Here is a 26,036-nt window from a genome sequence, read left to right as displayed (position 1 = left end):
TGTTTAAATAAAGTATCACATGACTTGGATCATTACAAAGTATGAAAGTCAAACTTAAGCAGTGTGAATAGTATTAATCTAATCATACTAACGAGACATTTTGTCGTGGTTAGAATAACATTAATATCAACAGTACTTAGCAGAGATTTTACAGTCACTATGACATTAAGACTATCATCGTATTTATGCTGCATAGAATATGGTGTTTTTTTTGTTGCTATATTATGTTTTATACGTCATGATATTAATTTCAGTTATGGTTTTAACGTTAATATAATGATTCTGTATAAGTCTATGATGATATATTGTACTTAGGAATTTAACATTACGGTTTTATAGTTTCAATATGCTTAATGAAATATGTTGTATTTTTACATTTAATCCAGACTGTCAACTAAATGGAGCTATAATGGGGGACAACTGGTCTCTGTTACAAACAAACTAATAAAACAATTATTGTTGTTCTTAATGGAACATTTAGTTTGTTTTGAATTTTGCACAAAGCTACGCGAGGACTATCTGTGCTAGCCGTCCCTAATTTGGCAGTGTAAGACTAGAAGGAAGGCAGCTAGTCATTACCACCCACCGCCAACTCTTGGGCTACTATTTTACCAACGAATAGTGGGGCTGACCGTAACATTATAACGCCCCCACAGCTGAAAGGGCGAGCATGTTTGGTGTGACGGGGTTTTGAACCCGCGACCCTCGGATTACGAGTCGAGTGCCTTAACCACCTGGACATACCTTGCCGGAACGTTAAGTAATTAGAGGATTAATATTTCAAAAACGAAAGTTTTGGATATTTTAGCATAAAATGTTTTAAATGAGTGAGTTACCGAGCAGATAAAAGTGAATTAAAGTGTTTTCGTTTAACTATGATTACCTACAAATAAACTTAGTACGCTTGTTTGATTTCGAAAAAAAAATATGTTCATCAAGTACGGAGACCTGGCATGGCCAAACGTGTTAAGGCATGCGACTCGTAATCTGAGGGTCGTGGGTTCGCATCCCCGTCGCGCCAAACATGTTCGCCCTTTCAGCCATGGGGGCGTTATAATGTGACGGTCAATCCCACTATTTGTTGGTCAAAGAGCAGCCCAAGAGTTGGCGGTGGGTGGTGATGACTAGCTGCCTTCCCTCTAGTCTTACGCTACTAAATTAGGGACGGCTAGCACAGATAGCCCTCGAGTGGCTTTGTGCGAAATTCAAAAACAAACAATCAAGTACGGTCTATACATGACTAGTCAGTCCTTCAGCATTTTGATCTTTACACGTATCTTGTACAAGTAAAGTAACTAAGCCTCATTCTAAACATTTCGATTTCTTCCTTCATCCGCTACAACTGAATTTAATAACTAAGATTAATCCTTAACATTTCTATCTCTTCCATCAACAGTAAAGTGAGCAGGTAAGACTGATTTTCAGCATTTCTATCTTTACCTTGAACAGTTAAAATCGTTTCTAAAAGATTTGCCTCTTTTTCCATGTCGAGAGCAAAAATAGACGTTGGATTCTAATAAACATATAAAATCATTGACTGTATTACCTTTACAAATAACACCAGGAGGTTAAGTTGTGTTTGTGTGAAGCGTTGATTACCTTTATCTGCGTACTCAGGTTATTTTTTAAATAATGAATACAAACTTAAGTAAAGGTCATTGAGCTCTTTAAAAAGCATCTCATTTATTTTACGTATATAACAGAGAGGCAAATAGTGTTTTTATATTGGATGTAGACCTGAAGAAATTGGAGTATAAAAGATTTATATGTTTCTGTGTGCCAAGTTAAATGGGAATACTAATCGTTTTACTGTTATTGTTATTGCTCAGAGAAACTTCCAGCTGTAATAGAAACTAGTGTAATGGTAAGAATTTTCCTAACTATACAACTTTATATCATAAATTTTTCTTATTTATATTTGTTTCCCATTATTTTCAAAATCTGAGCTAATTCCATTTGCATGGTAAGGTAGTATATTCTGGAAGAGAGAGAGAGTTATTATTTACTTTAACGTGTTGTTTTTTACCGTTCGAAATAGTGTTATCAATTAACAATACAGTTTCGGTTGGCTGTCCTGCAATTTGGTCACAAGTATGCCTGTTGTAACTTATAAAAAAGAAAAGAAAAAATACAAATGATTATTTATTTTTTATTGTGTTTATTCTGCCTTCGTTTACTTGTGACACGGAAAATATAAAAAAATAAAATAAACATTAGTAACGTGCTGTTTAAACGCAAAGAAATGAAACAGGACAAAATGTTGAGTTGTTTAAACTATGTAGGATAAAGCTATATATTTTTCAGAAGTAGTTTCTATCAAAATGTTTGCTATCACAACACGTAAGGAGTAATGATAAATCAAGTTAAAGTTGATATTTCGATATTGCGACACTTAATGTGTAATGATACCCCAGTTCAATCGAGTTAAAGTTAACTTTTAGCTGCCATATTATAAGTAAATGCGCCTTAATTAAGTTAAATATAATGTTTCTCTTTCACAGTCGGACTGCAAAATAATGAACTCTACATTTAAATCACTTTAAAGATAAGTCTGTGCCATCACAGTTCGAATCAACCAGAAGCTTCAAATTTAATTTATTTGACATTCGATCTTAAATTTCAACAGTACAATTAGAGTGAACAGGTAAGACTGACCCTCAACATTTCAAGCTTTTACCGTTCTCTGCAGGAAGTATCTTGGATATTAGATTACTATTTGTTAGAGGTTATATCTTTGTTAACAGCAGTTTATATGTTAATTTGTCACCAGAACTTTAAACGTTAACTTGCTACATCTTTATCATACTTATTAAGGCTTTGATTTATCTATAAGTAACGAAATAAGACATGGTGAATAAAACGTTTTTTTCTTCTGTTTCAAAATATCACCACTTGGAGTAGAAAGGTGTTCGTAGTTGAAACTCTCTCTTTTTGATCCAGATTGAGTTGTAACAAGAAAGAGAGTTATAGACGCTGAATGTTAAAACAAATTTGAGATCTGTGATGATGACGAAGACTAGTGGTAGTCATTACTAGTTACTTATCTAAACTGTACTTTGAAACCAAAACAAGGACAAGCTAGGGGGAAAGACTGATTCATTGAACATGCATCGTGTACTACAAACGTGTTCATCCTGTTATCTAACTCCATCTCTTAAACGCTTTGGTCATTTCCTTGACTTGATCTTTAAAATACCATGGACCATCGCATATCCCCCAAACCTCTCCTTTTTCATCTTTAGTAGTCTGAGGATAAACTCCATCTACATTATTCCACACTGTTGTTTACCTTTAAAGGTAAAGTGACATAGGTCAGGAAGCATGGCCTTTCTGTGTACTTTATGCACTACAGTGTAAGAACTGCCACAGATGACTATCCAATATTTTTCTGTGTTTGGGAGTCACAGTGAGGGGGCCCCTAGTGTGGTATCAAGTGAAGGTGGGATAGACTTGTCACAGGCATGTTTTTACATGCTGAGAGCTTTAGCAGCACGTTCCCAATTGCGTCTTAACGACCTTCTTGGTAACCTCTGACTTATGATAGCTTTAGGGGAAATGTGGTTTTCGTCGACACACCTCTTCATTCATGAGCAGGAAAACGAAGGTAGTTGAAAATCATAAATTTATTTTAACGTTCTTTCAATTGGTTTCAAACACCCGAGTTATGGTTTTAGCTGATGTCTTCATGATTCACAAGTTTTAAATGGCAGATTTTACTTTTATAGTCTCGGTTTAACTTTCAGTAGCTAAAGACGTATGTGTGTTTCAATTATTAACAGCCACTTGGACCCTTCTTAAACGGCTAACATAATAGATATCTATATAACGTTACCAGCACCAGATACAAGGATGGGTTGGAATAAAAGTAATAACGTTGCGTTCTCCGTTGAATTACTCGTATTGAATTACATTAATTTATATATTAAAAAGGTTCCACGATAATTGGATTTATATAAGTTCCGTTTAAATACACATACAACTAAAGTAATTACTTCCGTTTTCAATATTTCAGAATTATGAACATCGCCAATTATTTTTTTCTTCTAAACATGAATAATAAGACTTGATCTGGATATGATCAAATATCACAATATTCTATCAACAGTTCTTCCTTGTTTGTGGCTCTATTAACAATATAGATTATTTTCGTATTATTAAGTACGATCCATATTTCAAACAGTATGCAAGCTATACCACTAACCAGGTTCCCATCTTTTTCTCAGTTATTGTTATGTTGAATCTTAACAACATCCTGGGGTTCAGATAAAGCTTTTCCTAATTCCAGTCCACTGGCTAGAAAGAGAGAATAGAGTCAGTCAGCACTATTCGCAGCCACGAGGGGTTTGTGTGGCTTTTGTCTGAAATAGCGGGATTGACCTGTAATTTTAATAACGTACCACAACATCATTGTGGTGCAAGTCGTGAGTTGCAGACCTTGCGATCCGTAGCCCGGCATTTTAATTCTTAAATCAACACCTTAATTTTAGTTAACTGGGTGTGATATGAAAATAAGAACAATAAATATTTTCGAACTGAACATTTTATACGATAAATTTAATTATGCTTACTTCTCGAAATAAAATTTAAATTCAGTAATTAGAGACTTTTTAAATATAAAATTTATCTTACTTTTTAAAAAAAATACTTATTCTAAAACGTGTTTGTGTCTTAAGGCTATGAAAACAATAAAAGATAAAATCTTATAATAGATTATTTAAAAGTCACAAATAACTTGATGCTCGAACATCATTGTTCCTTTTTTGTGTACACTACAGCATAAAACAAATTGTAACAAACTTCTTTGTTTGTAACTAAAAGACGGCACTGAGCTTTGGACCCCCTTGTGTGAGCTACCGTATTTTCTAATAATGTAATAAGTTGGTTAATGTTTTCTCTCGACATTCCAGGTGATCGTAAGCAACTGCTGTGTTTGAAATTGAAAAAAAAAAAAAAAATCGCGAAAGTACAAAGTGGTTGCAAAAGAAAGAATGAAATATTGATGGTTTGTAGAGTTTGTTTCCACCGTCACTGATTTCTCTCGTGTTGTCCCCTAGTGGCCGCAACAAGTACTGTTTCATACATTTTGATAAGTTATGTCTAATAGACCTAGTTTTTTACAGTGAGACAAATTATTGTAATGGGATCTGAAACTTTTTTAAGTAAACCTGCACGCAGGTTTATTTCAGACACTCCGTGTGAAACAAGAGTATATTATAAGAGTGATGTTTTCTTGAAATCTCTTATTGGTATGAATGTACAATAACTATAGTTTTCTAAGGTAGGTTTAGCTGTTCTTTACACGACAAACATTACAAATTCACTTTCATTCCAAGAAGCGTATTAATGTTATACACCGCACAAATCGATTAAAAGGAAACTAGAGTTAGTGATGTTATAGTAATAGCAAAGCAAAAGTATTATATTAAAACAGCTCGAATTACTTCTTGTCAGCTCATTGGTATGCAAATGAGACATCAATTATCAGGCATGTAATACGAAGCGCAAATGGTTCATCATTTAATCAGTGAAATATATAATGGTCTCACGTAGCTCGGTGTCATTCTGCATTTTGAAGTAGATAACAGAGTTTTACTTGTGCAATGTAAAAATCTGGGCCATTGGAAGCTTGGAAGTTAGACGATCACAAAGACTATTGCAAATTAGCTACACGTCTCTTAAAGTGTTATTAGTCTGATATAGAGTCGTTTGCAAGCCAACTATGCAAATGCTTGCACATCTGGACAAGGCAGACCATCATCTACAACAAAAGAAAACCGTTATCTGTTGATTCTGGCACACCACAACTGTAAGTTATCGTATGTTGATTTTGGTACACCACAACTGTAAGTTATCATGTGTTGATTCTAGCACACCACAACAGTAAGTTATCATATGTTGATTCTGGTATACCATAACTGTAAGTTATCGTGTATTGATTCTTGTACACCACAACTGTAAGTTATCATCTGTTGATTCTGGTACACCACGACTGTAAGGTATCATATTTTGATTCTGACACGCCACAACTGTAATGTATCACGTGTTGATTCTGGTACACTACAACTGTAAGGTATCATGTGTCGATTCTGGCACACCACAACTATAAGCAACCGTGTGTTTATTCTGGCACACCACACCTATAAGGTATCATGTGTTGAATTCTGACACACCACAACTGTAAGGTACCTGCTTCGATACCAAAGAAGTTGTTCACAGTTTGAAATGAATGCCGTCTAAATGAACACACGTCTCAAAACAGAGCTGGCCTCTGTGCCTGACGCCAGTAAGTTGCAGTTTGCTCACAGTAATGCACAAAACACGCACCTGCAATGGTATAAGAACGAGATATAGAGGGCCAACGACTTGTAGAGCAACATTTCTTTTACAGATGAACAGTGCTACATCTTGCATACCTATGATGGGCATTTCTATATGTTAATTTGGAGATAGCATAGAACCAAGACCAAACATATTTTCACCCAAAACGTTACGCATATTTCAATGGTAAATGTTTGATATATAAAAAAAAGTATTGGTGGATGACCTGAACCTTATATCCTGTGGAATGTTGTCAGTCATAAGATACATTGTATGGACCACATCCTACGACCTTTCGGGCTGTCATATAGTGATGCAATTGGCTCTGATTTCAGAAGGATGATGAAAGTGTTGCCACCGTCTTAAACGCAACTTCCGGGTGTGACGTATCTGCAACATTATAATAAAAATACAGCTAACAGCCTACTACTAGCTAGATGGTTAGGGCGCTCGATTCGTAACCTGAGGGTCGCACGTTTGAATCCCTGTCACACCAAAAATGTTCGACCTATTAGCCATGGGAGCGTTATACTGTTACAGTCAATCCCACTATTCCTTGCTAAAAGTAGCCTAAGAGTTGAAGATAGGTGGCGATGACCTCTCTTTAGTCTTACACTGCTAAAATAGGAACGGCTAGCGCAAATAGTCCTCGTGTAGCTTTGCGCCAGATATAGAAACAAATTACTTTATTTACTTAACATTGTTTCTATCAGGTTACTAACCACGCCCACGGGTGAGGAACACTATCATAGGTATTCTTAAATCTACCTCTAATAACTCTAATCCTGATAATTTCAGATCGTTCAGCTTATTGAGCTGCTCAGGTAAATAACCTGAACGCATCATATGAAACTAACTACTCTTGGAAGTGAAAATAACAACCTTATATCAAAAATTCAAATCTCTTCCCGTAAAGGTAGACAAACAGTAGACTATCCAACCAGACTGAAGATAGACAAACAGTATTCACAAATCATTTAATAATACTCAGGTAAATTTAGCCTTATTTTCAGTTACTGCCTCCATAACATGAAAGTGAACAACATAGTTATTGGATCAATGTCCAACTTCCTTAGTAACAGTACGGCTTCAGTTAAAGGTAATAAAACCATATCAAAATCAGTTAACGTTACTTTCAGAGTCCCTCTCTCCTCTCATTTACATTCTCTTTGTTAATAGCATCTCCTTCCCGGATCTAACATATACATACTTTTGTTGTTTAAAGCGTTACGCGAAACTCCCTTGATTAGCAACAAAAATAGTAAATTGATACAAGAAATGAAGGGCAGTACTTAATCCAGTTAATACAACTGGACTTATATTTTGACGAATACTTAATAAACATTTCAAAGACATTGAAAGTGTTAAACTAAAAAACCTGTGACAGCTGTCACGTGTGTTTTCTTTTAGCAAAGCCACATCAGGCTATTTGCTGTGTCAATTGAGGGGAATCGAACCCCTGATTGTACTATTGTAAATCCGTAGACTTACCGATGTCCCACCGGGTGACTTATTCCCAAGTAAGTTGCAACTCAATACCAACCCTTATTTGTCATGATTGTTTGTTTGTTTGTTTTGAATTTCGCTAAAAGCTACACAAGAGCTATCTGTGCTAAAAATGTGAGAGAAGAAGGGAAGACAGCTAGTCATCACCATCGGCAGAACAGTTCATAAATGTTCACGTATCTATCAGTAAACGTATTGCGAATTTAAGAATAATTCACAACATAGAATAAAGGTTATAAACCATCGATTATCATTAGCATTTATTCAGCCCATATACGATCATTAATTAATGAATTAATAGTCACCTTCAAAATGTCCAGCAGAACAAGAAACAAGTTACAATTTCAACAGAATAGAATTTTGAAATTAGCTTTAAGACTCCTCAAATTAACCTCCAGTAGTTACTTATACAAAACATGCAATATACAAACAATTCACAAAAGATTATAATTTCCAGCCTTCAACTGCTACAGAAAAGCAGAAAAAAGGGAATTATTTAACGGCCATTTTCCATAACAACCGCCAATATAAAACAGATTCTCCGTGTAACGAGCTTCAAAACATACTTAAGTACATTACAACAGTACAACTTTGGTTTTATCCTATTTATGTTGTTTTAATTTTTCGTTTTGGATACAGAATAGGTAGACTACTCAGTGCCTGTCCTGTGATAGAGGGTTTTCTCGGGAACTTACGTTTCCCCCATGACAAATTGTAGGGCATTCTGTGATCCTGATTAGGGTATGTGTGTTGGAGTATAATTTGTCGAAAATTTGACGACCTGCTTCTTTTCGTCATCGTCATTGAAGCCATCAGCTTTGCTCTTCTTTCTGTCACGAAGCCCTTTGACTATTTCTCATCCATCTCATGACGTCATAATCGCCTTAAAATAATACCTGTTTATTCTCTGTAATTAAAATTTAAGTCAAGTATAATTCCAACTAATAAATTACCACGAGCATGGAGAAATGGGATGCTAGCACTTTTTAACACCTCGCTTTGGAAAAGTTTTTTTTTTGTTGAAAAACCAAATCCTAGCTTTTGTTGTGTTTTCGTTAAGCTTAGGCTAGGCATGGCCAGGTGGTTAGGACGCTCGACTCATAATCGGAGGGTTACGGATTCGAATCCCCGTCACGCCCATCATGCTCGCCCTTTCAGCCGTGGGGGCTTTATAATGTGATAGTTAATCCCACTATTTGTTGGTAACAAAGTAGCCCAAGAGTTAGCAGTGGATGATGATGACTAACTGCCTTCCTTCTAGTCTTACACTGCTAAATTAGGGACGGCTAGCGCAAATAACCCTCGTGTAGCTTTGAGCGAAATTCAAAAATAAACAAACAAACAGGATAAACTGGGCTGCTTTATTTTTTTTATGAACAAAGAATCGAGTTTTACGTGCTAGACCAGAGAGAGATAGCATTCAGTAATTTTTACTTGGTAATAAACCCTGTCAAATAAATCACTAGTTGGAAACCACTCAAACTTTCCTTTTTTAAGGTTTCCAGAGGTACTTAGTATTAATTGAAATGGTGGCATCATCTATGAGGCTACTTCAATGTAACTGTTTCTACAGAATGATGGCCAATTGTCTTTGATGCGTCTTCTTGACAATGTTTAATTTGTGGTTGGAGACAGCGTGTACGTGGTTTGAGGGAATAACTTCACTGTTGTAAGCAGTTTCGGTTCTTAAAGCACGTCATTGACTGTAATTTCTGTATAAGTGATAAGTTAGTTAACATTCCACGTTTCAGCTCTAAACCTGGTCGATAACAGAAATAATCGAACAATAGTTTCCGTCAATAGTGACTTAACACTGACTGATAAAGCAATGTTTCTTTACTTTAAAGTTAATTAGAAAGCTATTTTCACAGGTACGCCTTTTCCTGATATTACTTAACGTAGAATAGCGTTAATGTTCACTGAGTACATAGGAACGTGGGAAATTTATTTCTGTCAAGAACGAAAAAAAAACAAAAAACATCACACATGATTGGTTGTTGCCCCCAGGAAAGAAATCACGTATCGTGACAAACCGGAAACTTAAGATTTTTATCTCGGTGCCTGCTGCACGGTCAGGAAGCTCTAACCAAAACTTATGACGTTTCACCTATTACGGATGAAGTCTATAAGAAGTTTAAAAATATCTACTTTAAGGACGACAAGGTAATTTATAACTATATTTGTTGGAAAGGAAATCTTTGGATATTTTAGTACATCGATTCATTTAGGTTTCTATGGAAGGATTTTGTTGTGGTTATCATGGGAATTTATTATATTCCGTGTATCAGTGATCTTTTATCGATATTTTTTGAAAGTTATATTTAGTGACGATATCTTTGGTTGACATGCAATTAACATGTAAGAAACTCTGAATGAAAGTAAAGATGTATCATTCACAGCGTGTTTTCATTTTGCTATACTTACGTCACCATAGAAGTTTATGTTATAGTTCTACGAAGTGGAATCAGAATGCATTGGCGCCATGCAATCACGTCACCAGAGAAAGTGAATTGCTAGGCCGTCATAATAGCGGACTTTACATTAGAGACAAAGACGTCCACGATGTGGATCAACATGTATCAACATGCTTAGGTTTAATACAGTTTGTTTAAGACTCTAATGCACTAGTTCTATACATAATCATACTTTCTAGCTGTTTATATGTAAAAATTATCGAAAAGGAAGCTTATTTAACATGCAAACTTACCACAATCTTAATGTTTCACTAGTCTGACTTTAACCATATAACTATGTTTTGACTAAATGTTTCATTTTACACATGAAACTTTATAGTTTTATTATACATGAGTTTCAGAATGGTGGATAGCGCTATTATACTTCCACATATAATTACGTCATCAGTGTCTAGATTTGATTATGTTATAAGTAAAATCATTTTTTTTAATGACAAACTTATTATCCATCGGATTTTAACAATCGCTTGCATCAAAGTCAGCTGTCATCAATACAGGGCAAGCACACAATAAAGATTTGACAAAAAGCAGATCGGCATGTTTCAGACCAATTGAACTTTTGATTTTTTCGTTAAGTTTGTTAATGGCACAATGATGTCAGAAACATTTTTTTACAAAACTTCTTATAAGATCCTTGTTTGTAGGAGTTGGATAATTCACGATACAGTCAACTTTGGCTTGAATTAGGGAAACTTGGCCATGGCCTACTATATGACTTAAGTAAACAACTTTGGCTTTACAAAAGTCACTTTTTTGCCAAATGTACAATGAAATTGGCTTTCTTATATCTTTCAAGCATTGAACATAACACATATGAGTGTTCTTCCCAGGTGTTACAATAAATAACAATATTATTTACATAAATTCCAGTACGTGACAGATTATTAAGAAATTGATTCATTATTCTCTGAAAAGTTGTGTGAGAATTTTTCATTCTAAACAGCATTACATTGAATTGGTAAAATCCATCAGACGTAACAAAGGCAGATATTTGTTTTGCCCTGTCACTTATAGGAACAGCCCAGTATCCCTTTAGTACGTTACACTTAGTGATATATCTGAATTTTCCAATTTTATCAATACTATCCCCCATTCTTGGAATAGAAGAGGGATCTGTCTTTGCCAAAGCATTTACTTTATGAAAGTCTGTACAGAATCTAATCAAACCTTCAGATTTAGGAACTAGTACACATGGTAAAGACCAATTACTTTTACTGGGTTCTGTAATGCCGTTTTCTAGAATATATTTCTTTTCGTATTTTATTAGCCTTGATTGGATTCACACGATAGAGACGTTTTTCATAGGAGAAGCATCATCCATATCTATTCCTTGAACAAGAATGTGATCTGTTTAGGAACCTTCGGAAACATACACATATTCAATCAGAAAACTAGCAAGTTGGTTTTTCTTTTCAGGAGGTAAGTGATAGAGGTTTGAATCCAGATTGACCATAATATCAGAGTTACTCAGTTTGATGCTGCATTTATATCCAATTTTTTTAACTTACGGGTGTCTGAGTTAAAGAGACTGTCAACTGTATTAGTAGAACACTCAATGGATGAAATGCTTTCAGATGCATCTCGGATGTAATAGGGATCACCAAAATGATATGACATCGCTGGGTAGCCTTTTGACGATCATATGTTTTTACAACATGGCCTGTATCACTGACTTTCCAAACAGCCTCATAGGAATCATGGTATCTAGTTTGAGTGAATGTCTCATAGTGGGTAACTATTTTCAGAATTTACGTTCTTCAGCTCCGTGGTCATAAACGGTTTTTCATTCTAGCTTGGGATGAAACGTAATCCAGTAAGTGCGTTTCGTTTGGGTCATCTTCCAAACATTGTTTCTTCAGCAACTTCAAAGGACCGTACACTGAATGGCAAAATACCAAACGACTCCTGAACTGACTCATGAACAGCAAATGATAAATTAATTCCTTTATCCCAACCCTTCTCATTATCGAGACAGCAAGTTTGGATCATATTTTCCAAAATAAAATGGAATCCTTGAAGAGCACCTTGGGATTTGGCTAGTATGCACTAGGTTTAGCACTGAGCTGGTAAATAACAACCATTTGATCCCTCATCAAACTGAATTTCTTTGGGTAAACCAACAAAAGTAAATCAATCAATCAAAGCCTTAGAAATATTTTGACTGAAATGTTTTTTTAAGGGGATAACTTCAGCAAATCGAGTAGAGATACACATGCTAGTCAACAAATACTGGTTCTCCGATCAAGTTTTTGGTAAAGGCCCAATATAGTAAATAATCATACGACTGTAGGATTCTTCCAAAGCTGGGTTAGGTTTGAAAGGAGCAACAAGAAATATCTGGTTATGTTTTACAATCAACTGACAGATATGACAAGTTTTATAAAACTGAGAAACATCTTGCCTAATTTTTAGCAAAGGAAATGTCTCATAATTTTGTTACATATCTTGTTGACATCTAAATGATTTCCCATGGGGAGTTCTTGAGCAACTTTCAATAATTCAGAATGACATGCTTTTGGAACAACGATTTGATAAACTACTGCTCAGTCCTCTGAAGCTGGTGTATTTGGTGGTCTACATTTTCTCATGAGTACATCACTTTTGAAAAAGTAACCATCTGGAACTTTCTCCAGTTTACCTTTTGAGAGTGCATATTTAAATAGTGAAGAAATCTGTGGGTCAGTTTCTTGCTCGGCGATCAATTTACTTCTAACAAGTATAACTTTACCAGATAATCCAGATCTTTTATCAATCACTGTTACTCACCAAGAAATTGTCAGTAGGACAATCATCCATAAGAACCTTGTCGGATACAAAAAAATATCTGAGTCAAGTCGGTAATATCATCCTCTAAATATGTTTCTCTTATTTGATATTGTTCCTCCTCATAACATTTGTTTAGCATCAGACCTAGTTTTGGGATCAGTTGTGGTTGAAGTAAAACCTACTCTTCTAATTAAGAGTGTATTATTATTGTTGGGAAACGATCTGGCTGGGCTGGTAGAAAAGTTGTTGTCAAACCCAAAATGGTTAGTGAACAGGAACATTAACGAAGCCACCCTCAATATCCTGAGCAATAACAGACTCACCAGTGGCAGAACCTGAATATAAGGTCAATATTCTGTCTAAAGACAATAACTAAGTCGCCCCAGTATTACGTAGAATACGTATGTATATGTGTTTAGCAGTGTCGTTTGTCAAAGTCACAGAAACAACAGGCACAAAAGATCTAAATTCCCTCCTAACTACATCAGTGTTTTTAACAGTTGCCAAATTAACAATATCAGATGATCTGATAAAACTACCTCCTTTCCTGAACGCGAACACACTGGGCGTTGCCTCCTTTTCTTTTTTCCTTTTTAGTTACCAACAATTGGAGATAACATGACCAGATTTTTTTATGAAAATGACAGAAAGGACTTGAACGTTTAGATCAAGTTTTTCCTGACTGTCAGAAAATTTCGAACCACAGAAGCTGGATTTTTATGAGGAATCCTCAACTTTAGTAGACTGAACATATACAGGTTTTTTTAAGATGGAGATAATATTTTTTTTATATTTGTTTGTTTGTTTAGAATGAAGCACAAAGCTACACAATGGGCTATCTGTGCTCTGCCCACCACTGGTATCGAAACCTAGTTTTTAGTTGTGTTTTTTTATGAAAGTAGTTTTATGTGTTAAGAATGAGCAGCTACTCCTGTAGTATTTCAACTTTCTTTTCATCAAAGTAAATTTGTCACTTGTATACCATTTAAAATTCCTCAGTTAGACATAATTGTCTTAGTTTGTCGAAACTGTTGCCAATATGCATAGAATTACACCATCAATCAAAGTAAACATTTTTGTAGGCAAATTCCATGTACGTTTGGCTCTTCTGCTTTTAATAACCTCGTAGGCTTTGAAAATAGCTGCTTTAACCTTATCATAATTGATGCAATCTGCTAGGGAGAGAGCAGCATAAGCTTCATGTGCTTTACCAGTTAAAACAGTTTGTAATAATAACGACAATTTTAAGTATCTATTCCAAGGTTTGGATAACCTTCTTAACATGTTGGAATTATTTATCAACTTCAGTTTCTTTAAATGGTAGTACTTAAATATATTTATTGAGTTCGAAGTTGTCATTTTCGCCTCAGTCGATCGGAGTTGAGTTTAATTTCCATTTCTTTCTGCCTAATTCCTTTTTCGGCTTCAATACTGGCATGTTCAAGTTGGATTTGTTTACATTTTAGCTGGATCTCTAACTTATCTTTATCACTCAACTCTGATTGGCTGGTGGAGACACTAGAATATTACCCTAATGCTTCTTCAGAAAACAAATCATCATCAAATAGTGTTTCAGTAATACCCTTTTTAAGTTGATTTCTTAACTTCTAAGTCTAAAATGTTAGCAATTTCGAATAATTCATTTTTGTTATAATTTTCTAGTTGTTCTCGTGAGGTTTATTCAATAAACTCTTGATAATCAAACATGATCAAATAGTGTTGGTACTGATGAATATAAATTGAATTATGATTTGAATTTGAATTTATCCTGAATTTAATCTCGGACACGAGCTCCAATTTATTACTGTTACATATTACGATTTCAAGTACCTGATGATACATTAGTACCTTCGTAAAACATATATTGTTGATTCTTACACTCGAGAATCTTCTACAAATTTAGAGAATAGACGGGACTTTCGCAACACACTTTTAACAATATAAGTTGCATGCATTTCTTAGTACATAATAAACTAAAACAAACATAAACATTAAAATAAATATGTGATGGTAAATCCACTACAATCATATGCGTTTCCACACAAATACAAGTTCAAAAACCAAATGCACGTTCAATCGAGCTAAAGATCTTAAAGCATAGTTTGGTAAAGTGGGCTCACCTATTCATGAAATGTATAAAAAGAAAATACAGGTTTTGTAATAAACATCGGAGTTAACATAAAGCCCTGTTTCGTAGTGTGTTTGACATATGTGGCTTTTTTTGTCGTGAAAAATTCAACCATTATTGAGATATTAATATCTTTCATATTATAGTATGCTATGATAATTATATTTTAGACTTACATAGTCAGATTCCACTCATATGTTAAAAAATAATAAAGGTTTGTTTGTTTGCAATTAAGCACAAAGCTACATAATGGGCTGTCTGTGCTCTGCCCTCCACAGGTATCGAAACCCGGTTTCTAGCGGTATGAGTCCGCGCACATACCGCTGTATCAGTGAGGGGCACTGATAAAGGACATATTATGTATATAATAGATGTCAGTAAACTCAGAATCTCTGTCGTTTTCGATATAGTTTCTTGTTGATCTCCAGGAGTATAAAGGGACGTATATGACATTCATACACAATGCATAAAACAAATAAAGAATATTTAGTATTTATAGTTTTCATGTATGACAAGAGGGAGAAACAAACAAAAACACACAACATTGTAGAATAATGTCAGTTATTTTCCCCATTCCATTATTATGCAAACTGGACGTTTGATAATCGGTCATGATCTGAAATTCAAACAATTGTTTATTCAGTTTACTTCGTAAACTAACATGTGATAAATGTGACTTTACGTATTTACATTTCATACTCGATGAGATGTGACGCGACTTTTAAGAACGTCCTATACATGATAAATAGAATCTAAGCAACTCAGTGAGGGTTCAAACCATTCCATTCGATCGACGTTGGAGTTGTGAGTTATCGCCCATAAGGCTGAAGTAATGTCAAATGCAACAAAGTATAATAGCTCTGAGTGTCGTATGATGGATTATTTATCATATGTGACATTAAAGCACAATCCTTTGTTCTTATTCATGTTCTTATTAATATGTGTCACGTTTCTGCATAAGACACTGGGCTGGCTCCGCTGTCTGATTCCTTATAGAGCTCGGAGTACGGCTTATTTGTGACAATTATATATCACTCCACACGGCATTGATCTACTTAATGTGTTATTGGCACCGTTACAAATGAGCCTTTTTATACTTAATTGTCAATGAAAATAACTTCAAAAGGCATTTGATATATGGATCAATTTGTAGGGTCTATATTTAACTATCTGTACAATGAAATTACATCAAGTTATAGCTAGAAACATCTGATACGGTCTCCAAGCAAGTACTCCTCTACAAATGTGTGTGCAATTGTATCATCATTGTATTGTAGTTCCATATTGTGACTGGCTTTTTTCCATTCGTCCGTTGTCTTGCCACATGTGAACATTCAATGCCTTGTTTCATCAAAAATGTGAAGCACATTAAAATATGTAATTCACTTTAGTGTTTCACTTGAAACAAGGTTGATTGTGGGATATGTTTGCACAAAGATCTGAGTATGCTATATTAAAATTATTTTAAATATTCAAATCAGCAACTTACTTGACAAACACAGTTACTACAAAGATGCAGTGGAACAGAATACATCAGAAGTACAAGTTTACACTAACGTTTCATTGGTGTTATGATACCGTAAAAACTTATCGCTTTTGAGAAATGTATGTAACAGTTATTTCCGACGAAAAGAATCATCTTAGATTATAAAGATGTGTTTAGTTCGGGGATATTCCTTTTATTTAATGGCACTGGAGGACAAAACAATGTGGGTCAACTTGGGTTACCAGGATCATTCAATAAACTATCCGAAGCAAGTCGTATCCCTGTTATGATAAGGAAAATATGACGTCTTGTATAACTGATGGGAATCCACGAACACAAAGATTAGTGGCAAATGTCGATTTGCTCTAGGCAACAATACGTGACATAATCAAAAGTGTTCTTCGTTTAGAAAAAATAGTCATAAGTTGCGTGTACACAGGCTGCTTCCAAGATTATTCCTTTGGCCCTTCGCATATCTTAAGCAGTTGGATAATGAAACATGTATTCATGTTATTTCATACTAAAACCTAGTGGTCAAGTCACCAGATTTATTTGTCATTGGACTATTGAAATGGACTCTGACAAACAATTGTACACGTGTACTAGATGAATTATAGAAAGCCTGTTGGGAGAAGCGGTGTGATTTGACTTGACAGCCTAAAAACATAACCATTTGCAGTGAAAACTAATATAATAGTTTCTTGTAAATATACATGGTCCTTAGACAGATAATAACCGAACGTTACGAAATGGGCTGCAACGACATGTTGAAGCTCCAAAATCGTTTTAATATAACTGACTTGGACTCGGCATGGCCAGGTGGTAAGGGGTGCTCTACTCCCAATCTAAGGGTCGCGGGCTCGAATCTCCGTCACACCAAACACGCTTGCCCTTCCAGCCGTGTGTGCATTATAATGTGATGGTCAATCCAATTATTCGTTGGTAAAAGAGTAACCCAAGAGTTGGGGGTGGGTGGTGATGATTAGCTGCCCTCCTTCTAGCCTTATACTGCTATATTAGGGACGGTTTGCGCAGATAACCCCCGTGTGGCTTTGCGCGAAAGTCAAAATAAACCAAACCAAATCACTTAAGTCTTTCTACACAGACGAACCGATATCTTAGTTACAGACGTAATTTTGTTTGACAAAATGTATCATTTTTGTTTTTCAGTAATAAATATGAACTAATAAAATAGCTGTTGCTGATATCTTATTAAAACTGGTGAGATAAACTAGACTATATTAAAAAAAACACACCAATCTTGTCATTATAGCACCCTAAATATGTTCTCAAAATTGTCAAAAACTTCCTCGTTATTAACATTTAACCACACTAAGAAAATATTAATATGGTAAATATTTCACAGTTTTTTTAGAATTTTTGAAGATAATCAATTTGTTTTGGAATTTCGCACAAAGCTACTCGAGGGCTATCTGTGCTAGCCGTCCCTAATTTAGCAGTGTAAGACTAGAGGGAAGGCAGCTAGTCATCACCACCCACCGCCAACTCTTGGGCTACTCTTTTACCAACGAAAAGTGGGATTGACCGTAACATTATAACGCCCCCACGGCTGGGAGGGCGAGCATGTTTTGGCGCGACTTGGGCGCGAACCCGCGACCCTCAGATTACGAAGTGCACGCCTTAACTCGCTAGGCCATGCCAGGCCTGAAGATAATCAGACACACACTTCTTGATCTATGACACGCTTAACATCTTTATTTCTTCTAAAATCTTTGATGATGGTGAAGCTAAGCAGTCGGTGTACAACATTGTAATACTTTTGTTTAATTTTTTATAAATATGAAAGTCACCAGGCAATAGAGAAAACGAAATATTTATTTAACCCTTATCTCTGTTGCTAATACATTTTTATAATAAGACATGTAAAAAATAATGTATCTCAGAACGGCTAGTATGGGTATTAACACTTGTTCTCTCCTTATCAATAAAAGTGTTAATATCCATACCAGTCCTTCTGAGATACATTTGTATTTCAAGTGGGTTTCTCGTCATCAAGAAAAAAATAACTTAATGCTTAGAGTAGAATTTTGCTGGCGAATAAATTAAACAGCTTCAATTGTGGTATCCCTCAGTTGAGCACGATTGATATGTATATATATTTTGTTAATTTTAAGAAAATACCAATGTGTCAACATCTTTAGTACTGTGTTAACTTCTTCAATGGTATCATTGATAGCACACATTTGTTGTCTGATCAGACTTAAAGCCATTCTTAATGTATAGGGTAGTACACTGTACTCACCCTTTATTAGTTCCTCTTAAACAGTTCTGAACTCTGCGTTTGTTTAAAAAGAGTTTAGAACAACTATTTTCACGACATTAGGTTCCCGAAAATGAGAAAAAACGCATCATTATCATATCATATGAAATGACAGTGTTCTTACTAGATCTATTTTAGATCGTAATATTATTAAAAAAACATGAATAGACGCTTTATGACTTCTTATGCTACAAGAAAAAAAAGTCATTTTTTAAGATTATCATTTGTTTGTTTGTTGTTAAACGACGAGTTACACATTACAGATATTGAACGATTTTTAACGATATAAGCCCTTAAACCTACCACTAAGTGGCTTTACCTTACCATAATAGAAAGTAGTTGCTTACGTATGTGAAAAAATACGTTAATGCAAAATCATGAGTTTAAAATCATGCATTTTATTAACGGAAAAATTAAAGACCTGTCTCTGCTGTGTAGGTTTATTTGAATACAATGTAATATAATATATCGTGAGCTTATTTTTTGGCAATAAATAAGTGTGGAAGAGATGATCATCTTTCGGGCAAGAGAGTGAATGCTGTACACTTCTAATATATATATATATATATATATATATTTGCACATTTTCTCACAGATATTTACTCAGATGAGTAACAAACAAAAATAAACAAACAACAGTATTTTTTCTTTTTTTGCATGTTCATGGATTTTTCTGAGAAACAGGGCTTTATTTATTTCTAACTAGTTTGTTTCTGGTGAATTACTTGACAGTACGCAGGCTAAACTGTTAACTGCATAAGTTGTAACATTCTCGTTAGCCGGAAGCTATAGCTAATTTGGCCCGTGCGTTCCTTCAGCAAATATTCCCACTGAGTTAGAATCTATCGATAATTGGACCTTTTAGGAATGTTTGGCCCTTTTGTTTACATTTGTTTGGGCCGTAGTAGGGTTTGGACGAGCCACACATTGTTAATCTAATTAACTTTGAAACTGTTGTTGCTAGGAAACAAGGCTGCGGTAACTAGCATGTCGTTTGTGCTATACGCCATTCTACTGTTTTTATTTATATATAAAAGTGCCAACTGTTTTAACGTCTTCTTTTTATATTAACTTTATGTACTTTATGGCAGTTAACTATAAAAGAAGCTCATTTGATCTGACCTTAGCTTGGTTATTAAAACAATAATAAACATAACCTACTCACACAAAACTAGGAGTTCCATTAGAAAAAGGCAGTTTCGTACTTTTCATTGTGTCACGTAAACCTATTAACTTCAACAAGAACACAAGGAAACGAAAGTTGCTTATCTCTACTTACACTGAAGAAACTTGTTTCCGATTAAAACAGAAAATCAATCAATTCATCAGATGTATTAAACATTAATTTGAATCTTGAATATCTATGCAGAAAATCGAGTACCAAAGAAATAGCTCACGTAGTTTTTTATGTGACTTACAATAGTATATATAACATTAATTAACCAATGGCGGGACTTTTTAATCATTAAATGCTGTAACGCTGGTTGTGCAACTTAGCTCTCTTGATGTAAAATCTTAGGCTTTTTATATATGGGCATAGAAGGAACTTTGTAATATATTTTGTTCGACGGAACAATCTTCGTACTGAAGCCGAAATAATGTTCTGTATATGTATACATATCACAGTTGGCCATATATTCACATGTCAAAGATCTATGTTGGCATTCACATTTTATTTATGATTACTTACTTTCCCTTTATGAAGCCGAACCGACACGTTTTTTACGAGACTACGCCGTCAGGGGGCTACTGATCGCACGAGAGCGACATTTAAAGGTAAAAATCAAGAGGAGGAGATAATTTGTAAGTGTAATAGGCGTAATGAAAACGTCATCAAGGACTCGTGGTCTTCTATTTGTCAGTAACGAACCTAGCCAGCGAAGGATTAGATGCCAAATTACGACACGCACGCCTCGCCTAGCAATCTATTTATTACACAGGCTACAGTAACCAGAAGAAGATGGGAATTCTTTTCTTTGGAAGGCTCGTTCAGTTTGTTTGTACAATTACCAGGATTTCGGTTGGGGAAATAAGTTAATGAAGAGGCAAAAGTTAAAGAAAGTAGGAGAGTTTGTGATGAAAAGTTTTTACATGAACAAAAAGAACAAAGTTTATATAAAGAATGGAGGAATGTGTAAGGGTTAACTTTTAAACCAGAAGAGAAATATGAAACATGGCAAGACGAAGGTAAATACGTTTAATACAATGAAAATCAAAATTATTTTAATTATAGTGCTAATACCCAATACCAGTTATCTTGAGATGCATTTTTACTTCAAGTGGGTTTCTCGTTATCACTCGTGGATAGATGTTTCTAATAATAAAATACGAAGAGAAGTTGGAGTAGAAAACTTAACAAAAGTGATTATTACATACTGACCGCTAGGGACTATAAGTAAAATTTATTTCTCGGATTTCGCATTTCAACCTCCATAATAGTCACATTTCTGTATAGCAGCATAACAAAGTCTGAAACTCCAAGGTTAGTAAATACTATTACTAGAGAAACGAAAATTAGAAGGATGTAATAATGCATCTACCTCCTTCCCTGACGATACTTTACGTCATGCTCACACACACGTGCTGTAGTCGTCCCTTACCTTGACGCAGGGTGAGAACCAAAGCCGGCTTAGTACATTTGAAGATACTCAAAGTTTATTAAGCTTCAAATTTACAATGATAAAAATATTTATTTATCTATCTAGTTACTTACTCAGAAAAGTTTATGAATATGTACTTGATAGAACGGAAATAGGCTAACACAGTTGTGTAACAAGAAAACGCCATTGTTATATATATAACTTTGTAGGACAGGGACAAAAAGTGTCGCTTGTAAAAGAAAAAAAGAAGAACAGATGAAGCTAAAAAACTACAATTTGAGATTGGTAAAAAGAGACGTAGCAAAAGCTCATGCGATAGTGAAAATACATCATCTATCAGATGTAACCTCTACTGGCCGGCGTCACACATCATCTATCAGATGTAATCTCTACTGGCCGGCGTCACACATCATCTATCAGATGTAACCTCTACTGGCCGGCGTCACACATCATCTATCAGATGTAACTTCTACTGGTCGGCGTCACACATCATCTATCAGATGTAATCTCTACTGGCTGGCGTCACACATCATCTATCAGATGTAACCTCTACTGGTCGGCGTCACACATCATCTATCAGATGTAATCTCTACTGGCCGGCGTCACACATCATCTATCAGATGTAACCTCTACTGGCCGGCGTCACACATCATCTATCAGATGTAACCTCTACCGGCCGGCGTCACACATCATCTATCAGATGTAACCTCTACTGGTCGGCGTCACACATCATCTATCAGATGTAACCTCTACTGGTCGGCGTCACACATCATCTATCAGATGTAACCTCTACTGGCCGGCGTCACACATCATCTATCAGATGTAACCTCTACTGGTCGGCGTCACACATCATCTATCAGATGTAATCTCTACTGGCCAGCGTTACACATCATCTATCAGATGTAACGTCTACTGGTCGGCGTCACACATCATCTATCAGATGTAATCTCTACTGGCCAGCGTCACACATCATCTATCAGATGTAACCTCTACTGGCCGGCGTCACACATCATCTATCAGATGTAACCTCTACTGGCTGGCGTCACACATCATCTATCAGATGTAACCTCTACTGGTCGGCGTCACACATCATCTATCAGATGTAACCTCTACTGGCCGGTGTCACACATCATCTATCAGATGTAACCTCTACTGGCTGGCGTCACACATCATCTATCAGATGTAACCTCTACTGGCCGGTGTCACACATCATCTATCAGATGTAACCTCTACTGGCCGGTGTCACACATCATCTATCAGATGTAACCTCTACTGGCCGGTGTCACACATCATCTATCAGATGTAACCTCTACTGGCTGGCGTCACACATCATCTATCAGATGTAACCTCTACTGGCCGGTGTCACACATCATCTATCAGATGTAACCTCTACTGGCCGGTGTCACACATCATCTATCAGATGTAACCTCTACTGGCCGGCATCACACATCATCTATCAGATGTAACCTCTACTGGCCGGTGTCACACATCATCTGTCAGATCATCACATTTGATAATAAGCTAGAATTAAAAACAGAACTCAAAAATTAGGAAGAGGTACGACTGTTAAAATCCTTTTTTAACTTGAAGATGACCTAAGAAGGGCGAAACGTTGTTCTCTACTTTATTTTAATTAAAGTGCTATTTCCCAATACCAGCCATCTTGAGATGCATTTTTACTTCAAGTGGGTTTCTCGTTATCACTCGTGAATAGATGTTTCTAATAATAAAATACGAAGAGAAGTTGGAGTAGAAAACTTAACAAAAGTGATTATTACATACTGACCGCTAGGGACTATAAGTAAAATTTATTTCTCGGATTTCGCATTTCAACCTCCATAATAGTCACATTTCTGTATAGCAGCATAACAAAGTCTGAAACTCCAAGGTCAGTAAATACTATTACTAGAGAAACGAAAATTAGAAGGATGTAATAATGCATCTACCTCCTTCCCTGACGATACTTTACGTCATGCTCACACACACGTGCTGTAGTCGTCCCTTACCTTGACGCAGGGTGAGAACCAAAGCCGGCTTAGTACATTTGAAGATACTCAAAGTTTATTAAGCTTCAAATTTACAATGATAAAAATATTTATTTATCTATCTAGTTACTTACTGAGGAAAGTTTATGAATTTGTAATTGATAGAACCGAAAGAGGGTAACACAGTTGTGTAACAAGAAAACTCCACTGAGGAAAACAGTAGAACAAAAAATCAAAAGAAGAAGATTTTCTCTGTTTACAGATTGGCCAATTTGAAGCTGGCCATAGAGACGATTGACATAATGTGAAATGTGAGATGACTACATTGAACATAGTCAGAGAGAATTAACTTCACTTAAGATTAAATTAAATCCTAATCACGATCAGAATTTCTTAGAATTCCACGTCACTCATGTCGCCAGGCAACTATAATTTATCGAAAAGAAAGACCGAGTTTGCAACTTCTCTGTCTTTACACATACCAGCGAATGAGAAATCCTACGATCCAGTGCGCAGATCAAATACCAGAACAGATAAACTTTAAGCTTGCACGTTTGAAGGAGAGAACAAAGGAAAAAAAACTAAAGTAGTTGAATACTAGGTAAGTTCTCTTGTTTTGTAGTGCTCAAACAATGGAAATATGTTTTACAATTTTGAAAAATATTAAATTTGAAAGGTATGGAAAAGTTCGTTTATGATATCTGCATGTCACAATTTAACCATAGTTTTAAAATTTTTTAATAAAGCTTCTCCAATATTATTATTAGTTCCAAATCGTGTTTAAAATGTTATAATATTTATTTTTTAATATTTATTAAAAGTTTAAAAAATCTAGTTCTTAATAAGAATTATGCTTTAGCCTTGGAAGTAAAATATTCACATTAGAAGTAACATATTTCAGTTTGTTAAGGTAATAACAAAGTAACTGAGAAATAAAGTTGAAAGACTATTATTATTGGATTGATTAAGCATATAAAACAACATTCTGTTATTTTTGTTTTGTAGTTAAGCATAAAACTACACAATTGATTGTCTGTGCTGTGCCCATCACAGGTATCGAAACCCGCTTTTTACCGTTATAAGCCTTCAGACTTATCCCTTTGTCGGTAGGGGATGGGGAACGTTTATCAAACATGTCTATTTCATAAAAGCCGTTGCTTATTTTCATGTTTAAATGTAAGTTGAGAATATCAGATGTTCTAATTCTGATTTTACAAAATATGTGAGTGTAATATATTTGTTACTAATCTGACTCATCATACTAATCAAATTATATCTTTGTTGTTAAAATAAAATACGTACGATTCTAAGGCTCTCTTTGTCTCCATAAACTAACTTCCGTAAAAACAAATATGTAATAAGTTAGCAATATTAGAGAAACGTTAGTACTCATATGGATACCAGCAACAAGTTAATGAACTTCATTCAAAAAAGTTACTACAATTACAGGAACGAATAGGATCTCTAATATCATTATTATTGGGCGTTTTCAAATAAGGAAATTAAATTGATATGCTCATAAAAGAATCAAAGAACAAATTTCAAACACTAACTGGTTCATAAAGATAAATGTGTCGAGTGTATAAGAATTTTTTGCAATGCTTATAAAATCTAATCGATTGTTTTAGATTATTCCAATTTTAACTTTATCTATCTTCTAAATTCTAGTTTTAGGCCATATGAAGTAGAGGAAATATAGTTGACAGCAGAGTAACAATCCAACTTTCCCTTCTCTCAGGATGGTTCGTTGAGTAGTGTACCATAGTGTATATCAGGGGTTTCGTAGTTCGCATCCTGTTACTGCCACAAACTTAATCAAATCGAACACTGCATTTTAGGGCCGTGGTTGCGTTATAAGAATAAAGGTCAAATCTTATTACTTGTTCTGAAAAGAGAGTAGCTCGAGCGTTTGCAGTGAGTAGTATTAATTAAATGCGTTCCCTCTTATTTCTTGCTTTAAAGCCGTAGACGGCTAAGGTAGACGACCTTCGCCTAGTTTGGCACGGAATTCAACAAACAAACAAACCATTATCTCAGGAATGAAACAGGAGCCTCTCAGCTATCAAGTGAGTGTTTTAACAACTAAGCTAATTAAGGATGCGATGATTTTGAAATTGATCTAATGTTTTTTTAAACTCCAATCGGGTAATCGTCAGCCATTTCGAATCTAACTTTGGGAAAACATGACAAAAGTATAGGAATAGTCAAGACTAAAAAGTAGAGAAAATATATGAATATTTTGTACCATTTTCTAGCGATAGTTTATCTTCATGGATTTGTTCTTGATTTAGGGGTCAACCTATGTCGTATTAAGTGAATTACTAATAAAAGTACAATCCAGCGTGTATGACTTATACCTGTCTTAAGTCATATGACATTTATAAATTATCGTAATTATTCAATATAATTGGATGTTTAATCACTTAAAGTTTTGTGTGTGTGTGTGTGTGTGTGTATGTTCATGGATAAACCTTCATATTCAAACAGAATTA

Source organism: Tachypleus tridentatus, chromosome 8, assembly GCF_004210375.1.
Source record: "Tachypleus tridentatus isolate NWPU-2018 chromosome 8, ASM421037v1, whole genome shotgun sequence".
Taxonomy (NCBI): Eukaryota; Metazoa; Arthropoda; class Merostomata; order Xiphosura; family Limulidae; genus Tachypleus; species Tachypleus tridentatus.
The sequence above is the reverse complement of the archived record's forward strand: the minus strand, read 5'-3'. Positions refer to the sequence as shown.